This window comes from Rhinolophus sinicus, linkage group LG06 (genome assembly GCF_036562045.2).
Source record: "Rhinolophus sinicus isolate RSC01 linkage group LG06, ASM3656204v1, whole genome shotgun sequence".
Lineage (NCBI taxonomy): Eukaryota > Metazoa > Chordata > Mammalia > Chiroptera > Rhinolophidae > Rhinolophus > Rhinolophus sinicus.
In genome coordinates this window covers 157,676,189-157,694,353 of record NC_133756.1, presented here as the reverse complement: position 1 = coordinate 157,694,353, position 18,165 = coordinate 157,676,189, and the positions used below count along the sequence as shown (strand labels likewise).

General features: G+C 53.7%; 1 protein-coding gene across 4 annotated transcripts in view; it reads right to left on the bottom strand.

Moving 5' to 3' along the window:
• Positions 1-8,840, bottom strand: part of DAGLA (diacylglycerol lipase alpha) — a 61,501-nt gene extending 52,661 nt beyond the window's left edge. For 2 of the 4 annotated variants that reach the window (XM_019754065.2, XM_074336475.1), the window contains exon 1: positions 8,683-8,828. The gene's annotated coding sequence lies outside the window, so the exon portion shown is untranslated. Of the gene's footprint in view, positions 1-8,373; positions 8,568-8,682 lie in introns of those variants that run through there. The other 2 variants (XM_019754062.2, XM_074336476.1) reach the window with 2 other exon arrangements.
• Between the last annotated feature and the right edge of the window lie 9,325 nt (positions 8,841-18,165).

The window sequence follows — 18,165 nt, the reverse complement described above, 5'->3', positions numbered from 1 at the left end:
GCTAGGAGGGGGCACAGCCTCAGGAAAGGGAGCGTCCTCTTAGTTTAGCACCTGCCTGGGGCTGAAAGAAAACTGTCCAGAGAAATAAGCCCGGTAATGAACAACAAAATAGCAGGTAACATTTACTGAGAACCTGTGTTGTTCTCGGCACGGAGCGGAACTTCCAAGGTGGTGTCTCACGTGATCCCAACAGCAGCCTAGTGTGCCATATTCCACTAGATGCCCCATTTTAGAGATGAGGAAACTGAGGCTCCGAGAGGTTAAGTGACTTGCCCAAGTAGTAGTGGACGCCAAGGAAGCTCCGTCTTTACGTTCTACTCCATGTGTGCACGCCTGTGCTATGCGGAATTTAAAGAGAGAGAGAATGAATCAGGGATCGAGTGTGGCATGGTCTTGGAGACAGGCAGTCCTGAGTGGGCGATGTGGGCAGGTGCTGACTGCAGGTAGCGCACTGGGGATTGACACCGCAAAGGCCGGGACAGCCCCCAACCCCCCCAGCCACTGGGCCTAGGGCTGCCCAGAAACGGCAGCAGGACAGCTGTCCCAGGGCAGTGTAGGAGCTGGATGAAGTGGGAGTTGGCTAAAGGGCGAGCCGGGGGAGTCTGATGTAATCCCCGCCTGCAGGAGGCGGAAACTTGGGAAGTGAAACAAAACGTCCCAGCAGCCGGGCCACAGATTTCCAACAGCAATGCCACGCATACCTCACCCCAACCCACAGTATGAGGCCTCTGCCCTCTTCTTCAGGGCCCTGGGGGCACCCTGGCAGCACGTGTCATGCTCCCCGCGCCCAGCCCCGCGAGGAAACGTGCTCGGAGTAAAGCTAATGAGAAAGCAGAGGATTCCTAGCCAACGCCCTGGGAACCCTGCCATGGAGAGGCTGACAGTCTCCCCGCTTTCCGGAACAACAGACGCAGGGCTCACCTCTTCACCAGGCTTTCTATGTATTTTGAGGGATGAGGGGAGGTCCCAGCGGCTGCTTGGTGAACTATCTTTCCTCAGCTAACACAGCCTGAATTGACCCAGTTAGGCTGTCCAGGCTGTGGGAGGTGAGAGGGGTGGGGCCCAGAACCCCAGAAGCCCCTTGCCCGTCCACACACCCCAAGGCCCAGGGCAGCAGGGATAGCCTCCAAGGACCCAGACACGGATTCGCCAACCAGGACACCAGACTGGGGCCTGGCACCCACTCTAGGAATCTCTTGCCCAGCTCTTCGTCCAACAGGGTCTTCAAGCAAGTCCTCGCCAGCTGGCAAACCACAGAATTCACTAGGCCGTCGGGCAGTTCAGAGGGTGGGTACAGGTGCCCAGGCCTGGGTGTATGTGCCTGGCCTTAAGCATTCCTGGCCTTCATGCCAGCTCTTGAATCGCATACACAAGCAATTCTAACCCTTAATTAGCACACCTTTGAGTATGGGGATAGTCAGGGAAGAAGAGAAAAGAAATACCACTGTTGCTCTTATACAAACGGGGCAACTGAGGCTCAGAAAGGCCTAGTGACTCGTCTGAAGTTGCCCAGCAGAGCCAGGGGCAGCATCCAGGCCGGGCTCCCTCCTATGCCTGCTGTCTCCCTACAAGGTTCATCCTGTGTGAGTGGGCACTCCTGGTCCCCACAGCAAAGGAGGGGGCCCAACGCAGGCTGACAGTTCAGGCCGGACAGGTGAAAGGGGATGAGCCAGCGGATAAACACACAGATATCTGATGAAAACTCAGGCCAAAGCGATGGAGAAAGAAGGGAATCACCGAAGAATCAGATAAACGCCCTCATTCTCAAGGCCGCTGGGCTCCAAATCCTGGCCCTGCCACCTACTAGCTGAGTGCCTAGAGCACAATCCTAAACCCAATCTATAAAAGGGGATAACAGCGCCTGCCACTGGGGGTGGCTGTGAGGGTTCGATGGGCTGACACATGAAAAGCCCTTGGCACGGCACCGGGCATCTGTGCTCAGTAAGTGCTATTTTGCCGTGATTGTTAGTCTTCAGTGATGGATCAGGGAGGGGAAGAGGCCACCAACATTTAACAACACACACACTCTCAGGGGGCACCGGTGCTATGCCCCCTGATAATGTTAGATAGGACAGTCCTGGGGTTCCACGCAGCATGAAGAAAGGCGTCACGGGAGAGGTGGGCTGTGTGGTGCTGGGTGAAGCAGAGGTGGGACTTGGGTTGCAAGCAAAGGCTCCTGGTTTAAACCCCAGCTCCCGCCTACTTGCGGTGTCCTTGGGCAGGTAATTCAACCTTTCTGAGCCTCCTGTAAGACAGGGGTTGGAGGGATGGGGGAGCAGAGGGAGCGCCTGTTGCAAGGAGTAAATGAGATCCTGTATACACTGTGTGGAGGGGTTTAGCTCCTCTGCATTCACAAAATGGAAACTCTTGTTATTATTACTGTTATTTTGTGGCTGAGCAAAGCCTCTAGAGATAGACACCCTGGGGCCTTCCCAGGCCCCCAAACCTGAAAGGGTTTGACACATGCCAAGTGCAGGGCTCTGTCCTGGGGGGTGGGGATGGGGAGGGCCAGAGGCGCAGCCCCACACAGCTGACCCCACCGCGTGGCGTGGCGTGGCCTGCCCAGCAGGAGGAGCCACGTGCTGGGAGGTGCAGGGTGGAGCATAGAACGAAGGGGCATCAATAATAAATTAACCTCAAGTAAGTCCAGGAACATCAATCATAAATTAATTAAATGGCTCCAGGAGAGGCAACAACAAGGGGCCTCTTTGGGATGAATGCCTCACCTTACCCGGCCATGTGCCCCCCCCCCCCGCAGGCTCTGTGGTTGGGATCATTTCCAGGTGCTCTAGGAATTGGTCCTCAGGAGCAGCTCCCAAAACACAGGTGGAGACAAGCCCTCTTCCCCTGCCAGCCACCCCCAGCTCAGAGAACTTTCAAATGCTGGAAGGGTTTTGATGAAACTTCCCAGAATAGTAACCTCCTGGGCTGAACTCAGGCAGGCGAAATTTCAAGGGGTAATTTGGTGAGGAAATGATCAAACGCCTGGAATAAGTGTTAGGAACACTGGACCCCCTCGGTGGGTCCTCGGGGATGAGAACAGCCTCGCAGGCAGCGTGAACAGCCTCACGGGGGATCCCTGAAAGCCTCCGCTCACATTCCTGGCCTGGAACCCAGAGTCAAAGCAGCTCAAAGTCAAGTGTGGGAAACGCATCCCAGGCTGGACTCCGAGGCCCTGCTCCAATTCCGGCCTCACCTCCAGGCCCTGTTGGTCTCTCCCTTTGCCTCCCCAGGGCAGCCACTTCAAGCCCTCCGCCCCTGGCACCTGCCCTAACCCCCAGATGGCCTCCCCACTGCTGTCCCCCTGTACCCTCTGGCACCTGCTGCCGGATGTCTCTCCCTGGGGGCGCCGGCCCCCACACTCTCACTCGGATCACTTCAGTGACTTGCCCATGTTCTCCACAGACCAAACCTTCATCTCTGCAGCCGTGGCTCTCGGGGACCCAGCCCCAACTCCCTTTTTCAGCCTTAGCTTCCATTGCTTGCATTTTGTGCCCCTGTGCACCTGTGCGCCAGAGCACAAGCGGTCAGCGCCTCACCTCCCCAGACACATCCCCTGTGGCTGCCATTTCCTCTATAATCACCTGAATGGCCCAGGGCAAAGGCCAGCCCACCCAAGTCTCCCCTGACCTCCCTCGTTCAAATCATTCAACCTCCTTTGACCTTTGGTGGCTCCACCTCTTGAAACGGCAGCACAGACCTTTATGTCCATCTTGCGTCTTCTCTATACATTTTGAACACCTTGATGGCAGAATCTACACCTTATCTGCTCTGGAGTGATCAACTCTTCATCACGTGCCTCACTGACACCAACCCTCTGTAGGTGCTCAAGAAATAACTATCCACTGAACCTGAGTGCAAACAGCTCCCAGGAGCCAAGATATTATTCTTGTGTATGATTCTGTTGACAGATATGCAAGATTCCGTCCATGCCAAGGGTAGGGTGGAGCTAACTTCTCCTTATCAAGAAAAAGGACACGACCTATTACATCTTCCCTGCGAATGTGCACAGATCATAATGTAACTGCCTTTCTATGGGAAAGATTTTGACTGCAAGAGCAACACTTGCTGAGTGTCTTGCTTTCACCACGATCTCTCCACTCACCAGGATTTATTAGCTCGTGGAATTCTTAAAACCACCTGGTGGGAGGTTTTACTGTCCCCATCTTACAGATGAGAAAACTGAGGTATCGAAAGGTACCAGGATTCAGATCTGGGTCTGACTCCAGAGTCCCAAATTGGAATGCCCATGGGCTATAATGCTATCTTCTGTCACCGGGGTGGGGGCGGGGGGGCCTGTCCCCAGCTGAATTCCAGGTGGGCTTGAGAAGGTGCGTGGAAGCAGGCATGTGTGAACACGCACGGGTGTTTTGAGAGCCACACCACCGGCCTGGGCTTCCTTCTAAGGAATACTGAGAAAGCAGAAAGGCTCCTCTTGTAAGAATCACAACAGGAGATGTTAAATCTGCCCTCCCACCCCTTCAGAGCTGGAAGGCGGCCTCCCCCTCTGCTCCCACTGTTCTCTCTGCTTCTCCGAGCCCAGGAACGCCCCGCTCCACACACCCACTGACACCAGGCCAGCCAGACACAGAAGCCCACAAGTTCCCACTCCACCAGGCACTCCACACCCCCTCAGCCCTCACTTCCCACAGAGACACTTATGGGCACACGCGGCTTCACACACGTGTACTCCCTGGGCAGCCCTGTGGCCGTGACAGCCCCAAACCCAGCTCATGTCAGCCATGATCTTGTGGAGGACTTGGGCATTCCTACCAAGTGGCCACATCGCTCCCCTCCACGTTGCCAGCTTCCTAGACCCCCTTCCTCAGCGGGCAAGAGGTCCCCCTGGGTCAGGTGGTTTCCTGGGTCTTCCTGGCCTACACACACACACTCCCCTGCCCTTTCCAGCCCAGCCAAAGTTGGTATCTCAAAGGAGAACAGAAAATCAAGATAAACAGTTTTGAGCCTTGCCCACTGGGGAAGTAACCACATCCTGCCATGTCCTGGGCTGGCGGTTCTAAAAGATTTATCTTCCTCTGACCACACGCTCATTGATATTTCCCCCAGCGCTACTTGCCTTGTCCACCAGAGTGTAATGTAAAGCTATTCCAGTAAGAAATTGAACTCAGGTGGAGCTCTGGGCCAAAAGGCGATTAAACCCTGAGGTCCCCGCTCTGGTCCCAGGAAGAAGGGCTGGGTGGAGGAGCGGCTTCTACCGACAGGCTGTGCCTTCAGCCGTGGCCGGCTCGTCTGGGGCTCTCAGCTCTGGTCCAGAAGCCTCTGTCCACAGATGCCCAATTCCCTGGCACCCCCGAAGCAGAGCAGTTGGGCACCGTGATTTATGAGTTGAGGAAGGAAAGGTTGCCAGGAGCTGAGTTAAGCAACTTTTGGAGAAACATGGACAAAGAAATAGGAATAGGATTGAGGACCAGGGTTGAAAAAAAAATCTCAGCTCAGAGCCACTTGCCCTTAACATCCACTCCTATGTTAGGAGCCCCTGCGGCAGCTGAAATCTGCTCAAAATCAGCATCTGTGCACAACGACGGGCGGGAGTGCCCGGCTGGCCTCCCTACTGCCTCCAACCCCAAGGACTCGCGGACTCCCAAGAAAGCTCAGTTCTGCTTCTGGGTAACAGAGGCCAACGCCTCCTCTCTGATCTGCCCCAGCCGTCACCCAGCTCTGCTGTGCACAGTCCCAGCCTCCCCATCAGATGGCAAGGCGTGGCTGCAAAGGGCTCCTGGAGCCCAGCACTGTAAGGCTGAGCCACACATCAGAGCAAACAGGCGGAGGTGTGGAGGGTGACCCGAGGGGACACGAATGCTAAATATTCACAACAGGGAGGCCTGAAGCTTCCTCTTAAAGGGCTTGCACTTAGGAGGGCTTTCCAAGCCGGATTTGAAGTGCGGGCAACTCCTGGGGTGGCAGAAAAAGCACGGCAGGGAGTGTATGGGACAGGCCTCGGTCGCCCCTCCAATGGACCTGGAAAACAAACAGCCAAGGAAGCGCTTGCAATGCCAGGCAGTGTCCAGGTGGCAGCCACAGGGCAGGGCAAGTTCCATAGCATGGAAAGGTCAATTTACCAACCAGGGCCTGGCAGGGCCATGACCTCCTTCTACCCACGTGGTTTGACACTGCAGCCTGGACACAGGGCAAGAACTTTTTGCTTTGGGAGCAAGCTTTTAAAATGGGTCACTGGCTAAGGCAGACACTGACATGGAATGCTCGAGAATGGATTTGACAGAAACAGGCCTTCCAGGGCAAAGCCTCCTAGCTGTGCAGGTCTGTAATTTAGACTCTGCAGCCGGTTGTCAGGAGCTAGGCCCCCAGTGGCAGCAAGCACAGCAACTTGCAGTCACCCTCATGTTCCCCACCTGGAAGGTCCTGCAGATGGCAGTGGGCCCATGTTGGGAGAGATGCTCTGGGGAATTCATGCCACACCTGTCTGCACTCGAAGGGCCCCTTTGAGGGTGCCCACCACCCCTTCTCCTTGCCCACGTGTCTGAGGGCATCCCTTTGGTCGCCCAGTCCTCCTGCCATCCAGCCTCAGCCTCCCCTCACTGGACCACACGGCCTCAAGTCCACGCTAGTGCCTCTGACCCACTTTGCTTTCCTCAGGCCACAGCCTCAAAAACACCGATGTGACTGCTCCCCACCCCCATCCTCAGAACCCAGAGCCAAAGGAAATTCTCCAGAGAAAACACACACACTTCCAAGCCTCCCTCCCACACAGGTACCCCAGATGTGTCAGCCACAGACACCTTCCAGCCCCACGTGGACCTCAAGAGGCATGTCTGCAGCTGAGCAATGGGCCTCTTGCTCAGGCCACTCCTGCAGGACTCCATGGTCGCTGTGGCCACACTCGGGACCGTCCTCGGGAGACCTGGGACCTGGTTTCAGCTCAGCAGCTGACTCACACTGTCAACAGATCCCACTTTTCCCAACCAGGAGCCTTTACATTCAGGGCCTCTAATTCCCTATGACAGGCCCTCGACCTTCCGCTGTCTTCCTCCCTAATCACATTCCACGCCTCCATTTCCTCCCACCTCCCACCCTGGGCTCTTTACCTGATGAGAATCCCTGACCTTTGCACAGCCTTTCACTGTTTACAAAGGATTTCCATGTGCACCATCTCCTTTCACCCTCTCTGACCACCTTTTCACATGATTCTGAAAGGTAAAGTCACCTGCTCAAGGTTACACAGCCAAGATTAGAACTCAAGTTTTCTAGCTCCAAATGCACTGGACAACACTCCAGCTTTAAGGAACCTCAGCAGCGTCTCCAAGCACCCACCTTGGCATGAGCTGCCACCCGCCACCCTAGTGCCGCCACCCTCAACACTGTCTTTCTGAATTCCTAAAGGCCTCCCCCAGACCCAGCCCAAGCTCACCCCGTTGGTTCTTTCACCCCAATTCCACTTGCCCAAGAAATCCACAAAGATTTCCCGCACATCTTAAGATTTCTCTGGGGGTCTACAAATTGCCCCTTTACGAAGTACACGTGACTCTGAGTGAGACCCTCACCTAAAGCTTCCCAAAGGTCTGGTGGGAACAGATGCAGTCCTAGCACATTCCCGGTGGCTGCAGGCTCGTCTTTCAAGCATCGCCCAAGCGATCCTCTGGACCCAAAGGCTTCCGAGCATCAAAGAAGAGGGGCAACTCCCAGACACTCCGGGTGAACCATCAACCAAGGAGAAGGCTGGGCCAGTGACTACAGATAGATGGTGCACCATACCTATTCTCCCAGCCCGCGACCCCTCAGCCCTGCACATTTCTCATGACATGTTCAGAGATAGTGATCACCATTGAGAACCCCCCCTCCCTTCTTCCCTAAAGCTGGATTAATTCATGAGCCCAGGTCAATGCCGGTACCTGGACAGGTCTCTGTCTGAGCCACTCCCAGGGTCCTCATTGTGGGAGCATGTGCTGGTGTCTCTCGTTCATGTCCATTAGAAAGGACACCAACCTTCTCCCCATCTTCTGCCTTCCTCAGTCCAGTGCACCCAGCAGGCATAAAGGTGGGGCCGACAGAAGCAGTGCCCCTCAGCCTCACCAGAGCGGGAGGATGGTCAGACCCTCCCCATCCAGCAGGGTCTGAGGGCCATGGATTCTCCCCTCACAGGGCCAAGCAGCCCCCCCGCACCGCGCTGCGCCAAGGCTGCTTCTTACAGCCAGGGCAGGAACTCCAGCCATGCTGAGGACACCAATTCTTCAAGCTCCGGGTGCCATCACTCCAGACCATGTCCAGGCCAGAACCATCCAACACCCTAGCAATGGCATCACTTCCTCACGCCCATGCCAGGGGCACCACCATGCGCCCATGAGCTGCTGGCACCGCCACCTCAGGACCAGTTCAAGTGCTGTGCCCACCACCTACCTGCACAGAGGGCTGCACCCGCCTCACACCTGGGCGGCCACCACCGCACCAAGGTGTCAGTGAGTCTTCTGACACCCGTGTCAGAAAAACCACGCTGCCTGTGCCAAACCCATGCTGCCCACGCCCGTGACATGGGTGTCACCATCACCACGCTGGTGCCAAGGGCTCCACGGAGCTCACACCTGCCACGGGCGCGCGTGGCAGCCGCACCTCCGCCCGCGGACCCGTCGGGCCGGCTACCGCGCGCACAGGACACTGCCCCGCGGGCCGCACCGCTCGCACAGCACCCGCGCCGGCGGCCCCCCTTACCTCCAGCCCGCCGCAAGGCTCGGCCCGCCGCCGCCGCCGCGGCCGCCACCTCCATCCTGGGCTCCCCAAGGCCCCAATTCACTAACGCCGCTTCCGCAGGGCGCCGGCGCCGGCGCGAAGGCCGCCTCCGCCCCCCGGGGGACGCTGCGTCCTTTACGTAAACCCCTCTCCGCCGCCAGCGGTGACCATGGCGACGATCGTGGGGTGGCAGCGCCCCCTAGTGCCAGGGAGGAGAGCGGCGCCGAGGCCGCAGCAAGCGGAGCCTTCCGCCCGCGCCGGCCCCGCGCGTGGGGGCGGTGGGCACTGGCTCCGGCAGCCGCCGGGGCTCGGTGGGAGGCCGAGAGAGGCAGGACGGGCCGCACTGCCTGCGGGGAAGGGAGGCTCCTCATTGCCCCTCCTTCAGGCCCCGTGTGACCAGGCTTAGCGTGGGAGAGGCAAAAAAGCAAGAAGAATCACCAGAGGACTGGTTCATTTGTGGGGAGGAAAGAGAGAGATGGGTTCCACCTTCCCGGGGTGACTGAGCGCTCCTTGAGGGATCTGAGCACCTGCGCTCCCCGCCCCATACCCCCACAGTGCCCAGCATCATGCCTGGCGTCCAAAGGAGCACTGGGTTAATTTTGGGTTCCTGGTAAGTGAAGAAAATCGCCCCTCCTATTCCGTTTTACACACGCTCATTCATTCAAGCTGTAGGTCACTGAACATACCTTTCCTGAGAGAGTACTGCTCCTGATCCGGGAGCCCTGCGGATTGTGCTTCCTGAGACAGTAGGTGGACGCGAAGACAAGCGGAACCCAGGCCCTGCCCTCATGGAGCTGTCTACGGGCACTAGACAATCACAGTACAGGGTGCTTGTGTGGGAGCTGAGCAGAGAGGGCTGTCAGAGCTCTCAGAATGGGGCACTTAATCATCTTAGCGATGACCCAGCTGGAGTAGAAATTCGTCAGAAGCGAAAAGGGGACAGCATGTTTCAGCTGGGGAAGTGCCTCTAAGATGTTCTTTGGGCCCTGTTGTCAACCCAGGAAAACAGTAGCGAGCAGCAGATCCCGGCGGCAAGTGAGAGCCGCAGTGGAGCACACGGAGCTGTAAGAGGCTGGGGTGGAGGCTCAGCCTGAGAGTTATCTGAACATTTGGGTTTAAAGTGAGACCCAGCCCAGGGTGCTCTTCCCCTCTGTGGAAGCAGGTAGGAGCTACTTCTGGAAGGAGTTCTGTATTACCTGTGGTTGTTTTGAACGGAAACTCCTGCTTAAGTTAAAAGAAAAGAAAGAAATTCGGGAGTGGGGATACAAATACTGGGTGGGATACCTCAGCGGATTCAAGGAAGCGTTGAACCCTCCCAGCCTCAGGGAGGGCAGGGATGGGGGGAGAGGTTTAAGGACTGACTGCAGCAAGACAGTTTAGGGACCTTCTTTTTAGATCATTGCACTTAATCAGAATCAAAAAGGCCAAACTTAACATTCCTTGGTTCAAAGTTCTAGATTCCCAGAAGAAAGAATCTCATTGGTCCAGCTTGGGCCATGGGCCATTACATGGAGGAGGTACCATGTAATACAAACATGTCAGCCCACTCCTCCATTACTGAGGAGGAAAAAACGACCTGAACAGGTACTCCAAAGATTGTCTACTACATTACACCTCTTAGCTGCTGCCTGCACACAAATTCACACATGTGTACACACACACACACACACACACACACACACACACACACAAACACCCTTCTTTCCATTCATTCAAACAAGTTCCAATAGTCCATGTTCACCCACCTCCAGATTTGCTGTCATGATCAAGATCCAAGTCCGAGATCTTTCAGGTGATGTTTATTTCTCCTCAAGTACTACATTGATTCCATTCCGGAACTTCACAACTGAATTAAAGGGTACATTTAACTATCAACAACATATCCTTTGAACTCTTGCTACTCAAAGTGTGGCCTTGGCACCATTGGGGAGCTTGTTAGAAATGCATAATCTCAGGCCCAAGAATCTCAGCTGGTTAACAAGATGCCCAGGTGATTTGCATGCACATTGACTTTGAGAAGCACTGCTGTTATTGGGGGAGGGGAAAGGTATGAGAAATGTTTTTTTACTTGTGGTGATTCCTATTTAAGAGGAAAAGGGGGGAGAAGTTCATTATTTCATCTTTAGCAACTCTAGTAACCCGCAAGGAAATCTGTGTGGAGGCTGCAGTCTTTATTTTTGCAGCTGGTCACAAACTCCTAAAAGGTGTTTATGACTTCCTTCCTCTAATTCCTTATTCCATGCTCCACTTGCCTCCTGCATCTCGCTTGGCCAGGATTCTTCACCTGGTGGACTGACCTGCATGTTCATCCTCGAGGGCCTGAGGCGGTGGGGATCCTGGCTATACAACATCACAGCAGGTATCCATCTGTAGTGACCACTGGGCATGATGATGTAGGAGGTATTCCGGGGAGACCCTGGGTTCCACCCATGCCGTGCGTGTGTGTGTGTGTGTGTGTGTGTGTGAGAGAGAGAGATGGACATTCCCAAATGGCCAGGTAACAGTCTATTTCCAATTCAGTGGAACCATTATCGTGCCTCCTGGTTGAAATGTCCCTCCCTTCAGTTCTAAAACTACCAGACAATCAAAACCCAGAGTTGCTTGAACAGGAAGCAGACAGCAGACACTTCAATGATGGTAAGAGTCACCATCTTCACCTCCGCCCCTAGTTCTGAGACCCTTTGGAAGAAACATATCATCACAGGTTTTTGATTCAGAGCACATATTCCCTGGGGGCCTGACCTGGTCCAGCTGACAAGCTACACCTTCTCTACTCCAACGCCATGCTGCCCTACCCCCTGAGTGCCTTCAGGCCCAACTCTGAAGGGGTTCAGCCAGGTGTCTTTTGGAGACAGCCATCAGCATTGTGAGCGGACTGGAGCTGGGGAGAACAATAGTAAGAGCAGCAGAATGAGTGACAAGCATAGACTGGTCCGGGTCCAGCTGCCAGGCTGTGTTCCCTCAGTGCACTACCAAATTCCCACTCTGGCCTCAGTTTCCCTCTGGGTCCCAGTGGGGATAATAACATGGCTCCTCCTCCCAGAGGGGTTATTTGGATTAACTAATTAATGAGTGTGACATCGTCTGCTTCCACGAAGGGGCTGATTAAATGCTGAGTGTTGTTATTAGAGCGATGGAGGGTGTGTGACAGGCAGAGTTGACTGGAGACAGATCTGCTCCCCTCGCCTCCTCCCCACCCCCTTCCTCCGTCTGCCCCACGCTCTGCAAGCTGAACATCTTGCAAGACAAAACCGAGATGATTTTTGGCACCCCCAGAACAGCGTATAACTTTTGCGCATTTCCCCTGTAGTGGAATGTGAGTCACAGCATAGCGTAATCTGTCTCCGACAGCTGGCACAGCTGTGCCCTGCTTCAGACTCTGGGCTCCCAGCAGCTGCAGAATGGGCTGGCTTGGCCAGTGATTGCATCAGGGTGGAGCTGCCTGCAGAAAGACAAATGCAGAATTCCTGAGCTGGGCAGCAACCCCCTCACTGCATTGCCCCATGGTCCCAGGGATTGAGTGACCCACCTTTCCTCATAGCCAAAGGGAGAGAAAGCCAACATGGCACACTGGCTTAGGGCTGGGGGGAATTCAAAGCATGCAGGGTTTTAAAGTATAAAGTGTCTGCTCAGAGCCACGGGAGATCCAATGACTATGTTTTAGCTTGGATGCAGGGTATAGGATAACTGGATGAAATCACAACTCTGGGGCATGGAGGCTTTAGCCTAGCTGTAGTCCGGAGAGACCCCTGAGTGAAACAGTGAGTGTGACTTTCCCAGTAGCCAGTGACATCATTGCCCATACCCAGCTGCCGGGCCCCCCATCCCTGACTGTTGTAGGGTGCTGCTTCCCACCCTGAGTCTCATGTCTGGGATGGGGTGAGTGGGAAGGAATCACTCAGTCCGCCACCAGGTAAATACATCTGCATCTGACAACCAGGGGAATGTTGTTTACCCAAAGAGCACAAACTCAGCCCACCTTGGGAGGTGACAAAAAAGCTCTGGAGGCTGAGCTGTCAGACTCCCACCGGAACAGAAATTAGCCAGTTTCTGAGGTCTAGGAAATGCATGTGAGTTAGGGTTTGGGGCAGCTGGAGGTAGCTCTGGATAACCCAGAGCAACTCCTGGCAGGATTTCAGCCCTTCCCTCTGAAAACTGCTGCTCTCCCTGCCTTCTTGTTCCTCCCGCTGTGAGATACAGGAATGGGTCACAGGGACAAACAGCCTGGAATGGGGGGCCGGACCACATGGCTGTGTTGGCAGCCCAGGGCTTAAAAGATCAGCCAGCACTGGGACATGCTGAGGTCCTGTGCAAGAGGCAAGTAGTTCCCTCCCACAAGAGGGGACCCCACGAGTGCATACTTTTTACCTGAGTAAGCACAATTCTCAGTCTCAATAAATCTATATGGTGATGGGGTGACGCTGGTGGAGGTGCTGGAGGAGGTGATGGTAATTGTGGTTTGCGTGGGGGTGATGATAGGGAGGAGAAAGAGGGCTGATGGCTTCCAAGGAGGTTCTGGGAGGTTCTTTCATTCCTTTTTCTTCCTCCAACATGGATATTGCCAACATTTTCACTGTAAAGCCCAGAGGATTGGGGGAATTCTTGCATCTCACTAAACCAGCCTATATGTAAGTGTCTGCTCCCTGATGGTCTTTGTAGTAACTAGTTTTTCTCCTTGAGGCACTGGGGAGCTACAGAAGTGTAAACACAGATGTCTCAGGGGAAAGCTTGTGTGGTTACTGACTAGCGCGATTCATTTGTGCTTTCTGGACACCAGTAACAGGAGAGTCTGTCCTCTTGAGGGTGTTCCTCCATCCACCTATTCACCCACCCACTCATTCTCCCACCTGCCTCTTCACCCACCCACTTGTCCACCCACTTCTCCATCCACTCCCCCATCCATCCATCCATCCATCCATCCATCCATCCATCCATCCATCCATCCATCATGTGCTAAATCGTGTCCTCTTGATTCTTCCTCCTAAATATTTTTGAAACTACCCACTTCTGTCCATTTCCGTCAGTACCACCCAAGGCCAGGGCACCTTTGTCTCTCTTCAGGGCATCAGCGACAGGCTCCTAACTGCTCTCACTTCTCATCTATTTCCCACCCAGCAGGTAGAGTGACCTTTTATAAATGAACATTAGATTATGCCATGTCACTGCTTAAAACCTTGCTGTAGTTTCTTATCACTCTTAAAATACAGACACGGGTTTTTGTTTTTTTAGACATACAGTGAAGTGTACAGCTTGATGAATTTCTACACATGTCTATACCTGTAACCACACCCAGATGAAGATACAGAACATTTCCAGTTCTTTGTACCCTTCACAGTCAATACCTACCCCCAGGAGTGATCACCACTTGTGCTTCTACGCCATTGATTCATTTTGTCTATTCCTGAACTCCCCGCAAATGGAATCATATAGTATGTGCTTTTTTGTGTCTGGCTTCTTTTGCTCGGCATTCTGTCTGTATGATTCAGCCAGATTATTATGTGTGTCATTAATTCATCTTTTTTTTATTGCTATGTAGCATTTCATTAGAGGAATATACTATGATTTGTTTGTCCAGTCTGCTATTGATGGCTTTGTGGCTTTTTCCAGTTTGGGGCTTTAAAGAATAAGGTTGCTAGGAACATTCTTGTGCAAATCTTGGGTTGTGTGGTGAGCAGAATAATGGTCCCCCAGTATTCATGTCCTAATCCCCGGAAATGTGACGTAGCAAAGGGGAATGAAGGTTGCTGATGAAATTAAGGTTGCTAAGCAGCTGACCTTGAGATGCGGAGATGATTCTGGATCACCTAGGTGAGTGCGATGTAATCACAAGCGTCCTTATAAGTAGAAGAGAGAACCAGAGAGATGGCCACGTGAGAAAGACTCGGCCAGTGGTTGCTGGCTTTGAAGCTGAGCCGAGGAACGGGGCGGCATCTAGGAGCTGGAAAATACACGGAAACAGACCATGTCTTGGAGCCTCCAGAAGGAACACAGGCTCACCGACACCTTGATTTCAGCCCAAAGAGACCCATTTTGGACTTCTGACTTTCAGAACTGTAAGATAGATTGGTTTCGTTTTAAGCTACCAACTTTGTGGCAATTTGTTACAGCAGCAATAGAAAACTAATACAAGCAGATGATTAGGAGAGGAATTGCTGGGTCATACGATGGGCTGTAGACTCCAATTCTGCTCACGGTCTCTACCACCCAGCATGTCGGGTGGTGCCAATGTCTCCACCCTGCCTCGGGCCTCTCGGCTCTGCCATCCATCCTCCAGCCATGGTAGCCACACCAGTCACGCTATTCCTCAGAGGTGTCCTTTGCCTGGGCTGTTCCCTCCGCTGGGATGGCCCTCCCCCCCACCCCAACTCCTCTCTTTAGATATCCGTTCCCAGGATACTTCCTCAAGGAAGGTCAGTTTCCCTGTTACTGGTGTGCTCTCCAAGCACCATCCATGACACTTGTCAAAGTTTGCCATGATGTATTCATTTCAGTGGTTGGGTTTGCCCAACCCACCCCCATCCCCAGACTAGAAGCTCTGTGTGGGCAGGGACTGGGTCACCATTGTATCTTTAGTGCTTAGCCCCAGTGCCTGACACATAGTAGGCCCACAACAGCTACCTGCTCAAAGTTGAGCAAACTCTTTCTGCTTGGTAAGGAAGGGGAGTTGTCGTCTGGGTGCAGCGAGGATGTTAGAGAGGAGAGGAGGAGGGAGAAGGAAGGAAGAGGACACGAGGAGAGAGAGAAACACACCCTGTGAGCAGAACGCCGTGGCCCAAGTTCTGCTCTCAGCTTCAGTCTCATTTCACCAGCATCCCCAGGGCTGGAAGACTCATGAAAATCCTTCATTCGGATCAAACTACAGGAGGGAAAAGCTGATGTCTTAGAGAGAAAGGCCCTGCCTCTCTTCACAGACAGCTCAATGCCTTTCCAGGGACCTGTGAGTCACACTCACTGCCCTGGAAACAGTCAGCCTGGCCCCTGAGCCGGGAGGGATATTACATATAACTCTCAAGGAGACCAAGACTTGAGGGGGGGAGGGGCAGTGAGTTGCCCATGTTAGAATCTGAGCTGGGACCTGAAACTGGGGCTCTTGGCTCAGAGGTGGGGTGGGGTAGGGTTGCCAGATTTAGAAAGAAAAAAAAGAAAGAAAGAAAACAGAATGCCCAACTAAATTTAAATGTAATTAAATTTAAAATTTAAATTTAACTGAGCATCCTATATTTTACCTGGCAACCCTAGATGGGGGTAGGACTGCAGAGTTTGGGGGCGAGGGCGATTAATCGCTGTTGCACTACCCAGCAGGCCTTTCTGGGGACCCGAGGCCCCATGCTGTCTGGAACAGAGCCTGTTTGTCCCTTGGACGGGGTTGGCCACCCTCTGAACTATTTGGCCTCGTGAATCACCCTCCTTGGCCTCTGAGCAGACCCGGCCTTCTGCCAGGTCCCTGGTCCTCAACTTAGTACATAGAACTGTCTGCCCAGGCTGTGCCCCAGGCCAATTGCAGCTGGATCTAGGGGTTAGACTCAGGTATCCCGAGTTTTTCCAGTGTGCAGCTGAGGTTGAGACCCACGGTGCCAGCGGGACCCGCTTCTTCACTGCTCACATCCCGTTAGTTCTGCCTTCGCCTCCTGGAAGGGCCTCAGGAAGACACCTGCCTCAGGCCCTCTGCCCTACGCTCTTCTCAGCTCTTTCTGGTTGGTTCTAAGAAGTTTTGGATTCAGAAAATGACAATTGTTGTCTATCCCAGGCCCATGAGGGAAGCAGGGAGCCCCCATCTGGCATCCCTGTGCCCCTGATATACTGACCACAGGCGATGGCATCTGGAGCACTTGGGGGAGCCCCTTGGGGTTCCAAGGGCAAGGCCAGGCAGGAAACAGGTTGTTTTCTGAGCTGATTCTTTGTTCTTTGAGCCTGATCCTCGAGATGGGGTTGGATCTCTGTAGCCCCCCCCACCCCGAGTTTCTCCCGCACAGCACACATTGTGTTTGTAGACTCAACTCCAGAAGGGCAAGAGACGGGTCTGTCTTCCATGTCCCCACAGCTTGGCTGGTGGCTGGAGCAGGGGCTCAGTTAATATTGGTGTAATCGGTGGATGAACCCTTGGCAGTCATGGACTCCAAACCCACCCTTGTACAGGTAAGGTGACAGAGGCACAGAGAGGGGAAGGGACCTACCCCGGGTTGCATGGTAGAGGCTGAATTAGGATTCAAACTCAAGAGGCTGATTCCCATTCCAGGGCTCTTTCCACTCATTATCACTCCCGCCCACCCCTCTCAGTCCTGTTCTGAGCCAGCTTCTCCTGCATTCCAGCTTGCCCACCCCCATCCCTGCATACACACAGACATACACACTTGCTCTCTTTTCAAGACTTCACTTTCTAGGAAGGGTCAGGGTGACCCTGGCAGTAGATGGGGAGACAAGCAAAGGTGGGAGGAGAGCTATAGTCTGTGGGAGATACCAGGAGTCCCTCCAGCCAGAAACCTGCTCAACCAAACAGACTTCTGGGTGACCAACCCCTGCAGGGGATAGAGGGAGCTGGGACTTCTATTTTGATAGGCCTCGTACAGTGGACTTTGCCCTCTCTTCCAGCCTCCTCTTATCCCTGAGAAAGGACTGCACTGCCACCAAACTTCCAGGGCCTCCTTATCCCTAGGCCAGTCATGAAGCTGGAAGGTCCACAGCAGGATTTGGAGCCAAGTAGAGCTCTAACTTCTAACCCTCCCGCCCGCCCTTTTCTAGCTATGAGATCCTCTTTGAGCCTCCAGTTTACTGGTCAGGAAAATGGGTCCAATAATATTGCCCTGAGGGGCAGTGGTAAGGATTCCAGCCATGACACTTGGTACATAGTAGGTGCTCAGCCAAGGTGCTTTCCCTGAGCCTTTGTCCTGGGTTTTGGTGAAATCCTACGCTGAATGTGAGCAATAGTTAGCAGATGCTCAAGGCTGATCCCTGATAGGACAAACCAACATCATGCATCCCCTCCTGAGGTGTGAGTCAGAAAGTGGCCTTTTTTGGTAAATTCATGAATGATGATGGCTTCCTAATGAGCTCCAAAGGGACCTAGCACTTTTTACAGACTTCCAAGCCACTTTAAGTCATGTCAGGAAGGGTCAGCAAACACTGGCACCATGGTGCACTGGAGGCAGGTTTTAGATGGGTGCCCCCGGGAGAGCACATACCACTGGGGACAGAATCAGACAGGCTGCAGTGGGTGGGGCGAATCCAAGAAACTCAGGGCCAGTCTTGGCGCTCAGACACCCTCTTCTTAGAATTTTTAAAGAAAAAAACTTTTCTGTGGTAAAATATCCATAACGTAAAGTTAACCTTATTTAACCATTGTTTAAAGGACATTCACATTGTTGTGCAACCATTTCCAGAACTCTTTCATCATCCCGTCTTGAAACTCTATCCATTAAACAAGATTTCCCCATTCTCCCTTCCCCCAGCCCCTCATAACCACTGTTC